Below are 6,000 nucleotides of genomic sequence, written 5' to 3' on the forward strand. Positions count from 1 at the left end.
GATAAATGATGGATGGTACAAATGAATTTGGTGAATTCCCTGGAGCACTAGCTTAGAGGGAATACTGGCCAGCATTCTGGCTGTACTGGGGAAGATGGGGCTCAGGCCCCCGCTGGCCCAGATGCAAGATTCTGGGACAGGCAGACAGGACCTAAGTGTCTGCTGTCATCCGAATTGGCGCAAGGGTCCACTGGCTTCCTCAGGACAGTGGCTGTGGCAAGAGCACTGCTCTGGGTGAGGGGCGGGTGGCAGGGAGTCTTGTGTGGTGGCTCCTATGGGGAGGGGTCGCTGCTGCGGTGGCCTGTCCTGCAGGTCCGTGAAGGCAGCGGCTCTGGGGCTGTTCCTGTGTCCACTGCTGAGACCCGTCCCCGAGGCCTCCGCCTGGCAGGTCTCGATCCTCCTCCCAGTGCATTTCCTCTGACTTCCTTCCTCACGGAACCCTCTGTGTGGTAGTCAGCATGGGTTTCCTACGCAGAACAACCAACACCTTTGACAAGGGTCCAGGTCCACACGGGGCCATGGAGAGCACACTTGGTAATGAACGCCACCAGGAAATGGGCTCTCGTTCCTTCCAGGAGGAGTCTGGGAACATTTAGGGAAGCCTTGACCCCTGGTCCCCCCAGGGGTTGCCGGGTCGCAGTGAAGGGATCTTCGACCCTCGAGTGGCCAGGTCCTCTAATCTGCAACGCACACAGGAGATGCGCATGCCAGTCATCCAGCCACAAGTGACTGGCTGGACGAGGTGCAGGCCCTGGCAGGAGCTGGGCCCCTGCAGGTGTCAGGCAGCCCTGCCTCCACTGTCAGCAGCGTCGGCAGCCCCACAGCCACAGGAGCCCTTGGCCTCAGAAGTCTCACTGGCACAAACTCTCCACTGATTTCCTGACAAAGCTGGAGGCCTCAGCCCCTTGCTTCCCCCAGAGCCGCTCTTCTTCTCTTGACCTTCGCTGGTGGCGCAGTCCTGGCCCGAGGGCATCTCAGCCAGGCGATGCGTTTGTGCCCAGGACCTGCTCACCCCAGCTCCTGAGGATGGTTCTCCCCTGAGTCCAGGACTTTTCTCGGCTGGCCTGACGCCCCACAGCCTTCTAGCTCCTGTCTCTCCATCTCTGTGGTCTGGACCGTCTTTGAGAGCCAATGGAAGCGCTGGGCCTGGCGCCCAAAAAGTGCACACGAGCCACATTACAGCTGGTGTCAAGCAGCCAACGTCCAGTTTTAGGCCCACGTCCAATGACCATCCACATGCCAGCCTATGCCAGGGAAGTCCAGGCTTCCCGAGGCCTCTAGCACACCCACGCGCATATGCAAGCACAGGCACACATGATCACACACAATCACACAATGATTCACGGATGTCTCTGTAGGCCGCCTACTCTTTCCTGAGGCCTGTCTTTCCAGGACTGCCCGGTGGCTGCTCCGTGAGGCCTGGGACACGGCCGGCACCTGCCAGCTCTCCCGTCCCCAGGCTGCTCAGTGGGGCCAGCTCCGAGAGCACAGCCAGCGTGTCGCACAGGATCCTTCTGCTGAGCTGGGTGGAAACCAGATCCACCACCTCTGCCCTGTCCCCACCGGGGCCCACGCAGGGGCCCCCGTCCAAAGCGGGAACTGGGTCCCCCTGCCAGGGGCCAGCCAGCCCTGTGTGGCCAGCCGTCAACAGTGCTGGCAGGCCCTCTCTAGTCACACAGGCCTCTCCAGACAGTGTTGGGGGCTGCATGGACTGCCCTGGGGGCCCGGCCGGGGCATTGCCCGCCCCCCCACACCAGGGGGACCTGAGCCAGTCGACAGGTTCAGACCACTGGCCCCCCAAAACCTTGTTCCTCCCAATAGAATGTGATTCACCCAATTGGTCCCCAAGGCTCCTGCCTTGTGCACCTGCCGCCAGGCAGAGGCTGGCCTCCTGGGGCCCCAGGGACAGTGCCTCGGACAAGGAGGGCAACTCCCAGGTGTTGGTGGAGGCATCTTCGGGCGGGGAAGGGAAGTCCTCGGAGGGGGGGCTGGGGGTGGCCCTGCTGCCTGCTGGGAGGGCGGGAGGCGGAGGAGCATCCCTGTGTGTGGAGGACGGGAGGTCGGCACTGCCGTAGGACAGCACCTCGTCCACCGGGGACAGGATCTCAGGCAGGACACTGCCATCCAGAGAGAGGCTGGCTTCCTCTGGGGCAGCAGGGACTCCACTGCCCGCATGCCCAGGTGCCCGGCTCTCAGCCCTCAGGGCTGCCAGCACCCTGGGTGTTGCAGGAGGTGCCCGTGGGGGATTCCTGTCAGCCTCCTGGGGCCGCTCTGGGTAGTCGGTGGAGGCCTGCAGAGGCCCCGTCTCTCCTCCTCGGCTGAAACTGGCCCCTCCGGACACCGAGGACCCCGAGGGAAAGGGAAGGGACAGGGCTGAGTTGCTGCAGGAATGGTTACTGGGGAGGAATGCAGTGCAGGCAGCCTCAGGGCATGGCCAGTCGGCCTTTCCTGCATCTACTTCACTGGTCAGATGCCCACCAGTTCCAGAAACTTTCTGGCCCCCACCAGGGCCTGGGGAGAGAAGTGCCATGCTGGGTGCCCCTCCATCTTCCAGGTCAGAGGAGCCTCCAGCAGGGGAGGGCCACCCTGCAGCTGGCTGGGCACCCATGCCAGGCTCCAGCGGGCTCTCCTCATCCCAGATCTCGTTGGATGCCTCTGACAGCTCTGATACTGACCCGGGCGAGGGGACGTTGGGGAGAGGCCATGGCTGGCCCGCCTGCAGGAGGCCTGGCCCTGACGCAGTCGGGGAGCCCCGCAAGGGACGGGCTCCGCAGGCTGCCTGCTCTCCACCCCCGTGCAGCCCCCTGGAGGCTCCAACAGAGGACGCCCTGGACGAGCCCAGGTCTGCGTCTGGGGTGTCCCCGGCCTCCCAGTCTGACAGGGAGGCAGAACTATCCGAGAGCTGGACCAGAAAGGCGGACACTTTCTGGAACTCCTGGAGGGAGGGACAGGACAGGCCACTCACGGAGGAGGGGGTGGGGGATCCCACTGATGACCCCGAGCAGGTCCCAGGGACAGACGCTGGCGGGGAGTCCAGGGCCGAGGGGACGGGGAGCTGGGGTGGGGGGCTGCCCTGGCGCTGGGTGGGGGGCCTTGCCTCCTCAGCAGGAGCTACGGAGAGAAGAGAGGGTGGGGATGTCACCCACAGTCTCCACTCTGCCTCCCCTGCCACGCCCCCAGCACCAGGAGCGGCAGCAGCACACACCCCACTAGTGGGAGTCAGTGCCAGTGGGTCAGAACCGGAAAGCCCCGATGGAGGCAGAAGAAGTGTCCGGCGGTGCCCGTGGGTGGGCCCTATGATCCTAGTGGTTAGGTCAGCTTCACCCACCCCACAGGAAGTGAGTCACCGCTGTGTGGACTTTCCTCAGGGGCTCAGAACCGCAGCTGTCGTTAGAGACAGACTGCCTGCCTCTGCCTTGTCTTGCTGTTTGAAAGTGGATGTTCCAACAGGGAGTCCACCTCCTGTCTTTTACCTGCCGATTGGGACTGCGATGGGAGGGGGAGGGGGTGGCCCCCAAGCCCGGCGGTGGCGGGAGAGGCTGGCTGTGACTTAGAAGTAGCCTTGGGTGACCCTAAGTGGGAACTCGGTGGTCCTGGTGCAAAGGCGGGGGACCCGGAGGGGGGGGTGGGCATCACCTGGACAGGTGGTCAGCTGGGTGGCTTCCTGCCAGGAGTGGGGGTCGTGGGGGTCCTCCTGCCAACAGGTCTCTGTTCTGCAAACACATGGTAGGCAAGTCTCCCAGCACCCTCCCAGCCTCCTCGGGGCGCAGGGTCTCTGCAGGGGGCCTTCAGCTACCCCAACGGGAGGCGGGGAGGTTGCCCCCAGAGCACAGGCTCCCTGTCTTCAGGTGGTTCTGGCCTCAGTCCCCACTGCATCAGGGGGCTGGGGGGGACGTGGCTCAGAGGCACGTGCTCCCTGGAGGGGCCCCTCCTGCTGCCCCCACCACTGGCTCTGGGGCTGATTCACTGGGTGGTATCCTTGTTTCAGACTCGGGAGGGCATGGGTGGGCTGGGGGTGCCCAGCAGCCAGGCCAGTGAGCGGGGCACCAGGGGTGAGTGAGGATCCCCCAGCGAGAGCCCCGGGAGCAATGGCTTAACCACCTCCACGCCTCAGGTCCCACCCCTGCCCGAGGGTCCCCTGGGCCCAGGTAGCCCCCGCAGGCCCCACACCTCTGCTCCTCTGACCACTGGCCTTCCACTTCAGGGGCCTCCCTGCCAGGGCTGCTGGCAAAGTCCAGCTCCAGCTCTGCCCCCACTCGGCTTGCGCTGCCTTCAACCACCTGCTGGAAACCCGTTGGAGAAACGCCACATTCAGGGTGTGGCACCTCCACCCGCACTGGTCCCGTCCCTCAGCTGTGGGGAGAGCACCTGTGCTCTGGTGGCCACGGGAAGGAACAAGGGCCACCCAGCCACCCAGGGCCCTAGAGACCCCTCACACCAGGCATCCCCCTCCCAGTGGGCTCCAATGGCCCCCGACAGACGGGCCACCCAGGCAAAGACTGTCCTGTCGACTCCTTCACCAGACGAATGAGGTTATCTCCTCGAAAGCCACATGGCCGGGTCGACAAAGCAAGGCCGGGCCCCACTCACTCACACTGGCTTCCCAGGGGCTGCAGGGCCCTCCTTGGTCCCAGGAGCTACGCGCATGGCTTTCCTTCAGAGCCCAGGTCTCCACTGTGGACGAGGGGCTGGGGTTGGGCTGGGCGTCTCCTGTGAGGCAGAGAGACCGTCAGTGCTGACTGCAGGAGCACAGGACAGAAGACACGGTGTCCAGGGACTCTGAGGCCACATGAAAAACATCTTAAAATGCAAAATAGCTGCAGCACTTGCTTATTTGGGCTCCAGTGAGGACATAGAACACATGGCTGCCTGCTCCGGGAAGTGTGGCTGTGGGAGAGCTGCTGATATGAGTCCCAGAAAAGGTTTGAGAAGAAGGCGGGGCAGGGGCAGGCCTTGGCCATGCCCAGGTCAGCAGAGTGGGGACAGTGGGGACACGGGGGCCCACAGGAGGGACTCACATCTGTCCATCACCACCTTCCTAACCTTCCTTCCACCCTGGCCTGGCGATTGTGGGTCACCAAGGCACGGAGGTCCTAGGCCACCAGCCTTAGGGATGGGAGCTATTTGGCTAAAGCCCAGGTCTTGGAACCTCTGCCAATGCGATTATTGCCCTGTGGTCACAGCCCCTGGTGAAGGCCGAGGCATCGTGGGTCACACAGAAGAACTCAGGGCTACCGTGACTGATGGGCGACACCCAGGCACAGTGTCTTGAGCTGAGACCAGCCGGCACTGGCCAGAGTGACTGTCTGTCCTCTGACTACTGCTATCCCTCTCCCCCCGCCCCCCGCCCCGCAGTTACCTTGGCCCATTTGGCTGCCGCTCTCCACCAGCCCTTCCTGGGCGTCCACCCAGCCATCGGCCATGGACGTCTCCTCTCCCCAGGCTGGCCTTAGGGGCCACAGGTGGACGTCCGAAGCTGAAGTTTCTCTGGGGGGTGTCCTATCCTGCTTAGGGACAGGGCTGCAAAGCAGTGCAGAGGGTGTGACTGCCTGCCCAGGCCCCGCCCTCCGCGGTGCCCAGCCTGGCCACAACTCTCCACATGCGGAACTCGCAGCACATCCAGGGGCAGCTGTGATCGGTGGCCAAGTGGCCAGTGCACAGGCAAGGGAAGACAGGCCCTGGCCCCTCCCCAGCCAGCACCCCCATGCACAGAGCATTGCCCCCAATGGGGCCACTGCTGGGGGGTGACAGGGCACGGGGCACAGTGCTGGGCGTGGTCGGGGGAGATGTCCATCTGTCCCCTGGCCCAGAGCCGTGCTCTATCAAGACCCCTGTGTGGAGACTGACCGCTGGCACGGGGTGCGGCCCTGTGTGCACGAGCTGGGCCCACTGAGCTCTGGGAGGCACCATGGGTTGGAGGCCTGGACGCCACACAGGCTGCCATGCCCTTGGCACACTGATGCCAGCACAAAGTGGCCCCCATTGCAGCCGCAAGGAGGT

Source organism: Myotis nattereri, assembly GCF_964212035.1.
Source record: "Myotis nattereri genome assembly, chromosome: 12".
In the NCBI taxonomy this organism is placed as follows: domain Eukaryota; kingdom Metazoa; phylum Chordata; class Mammalia; order Chiroptera; family Vespertilionidae; genus Myotis; species Myotis nattereri.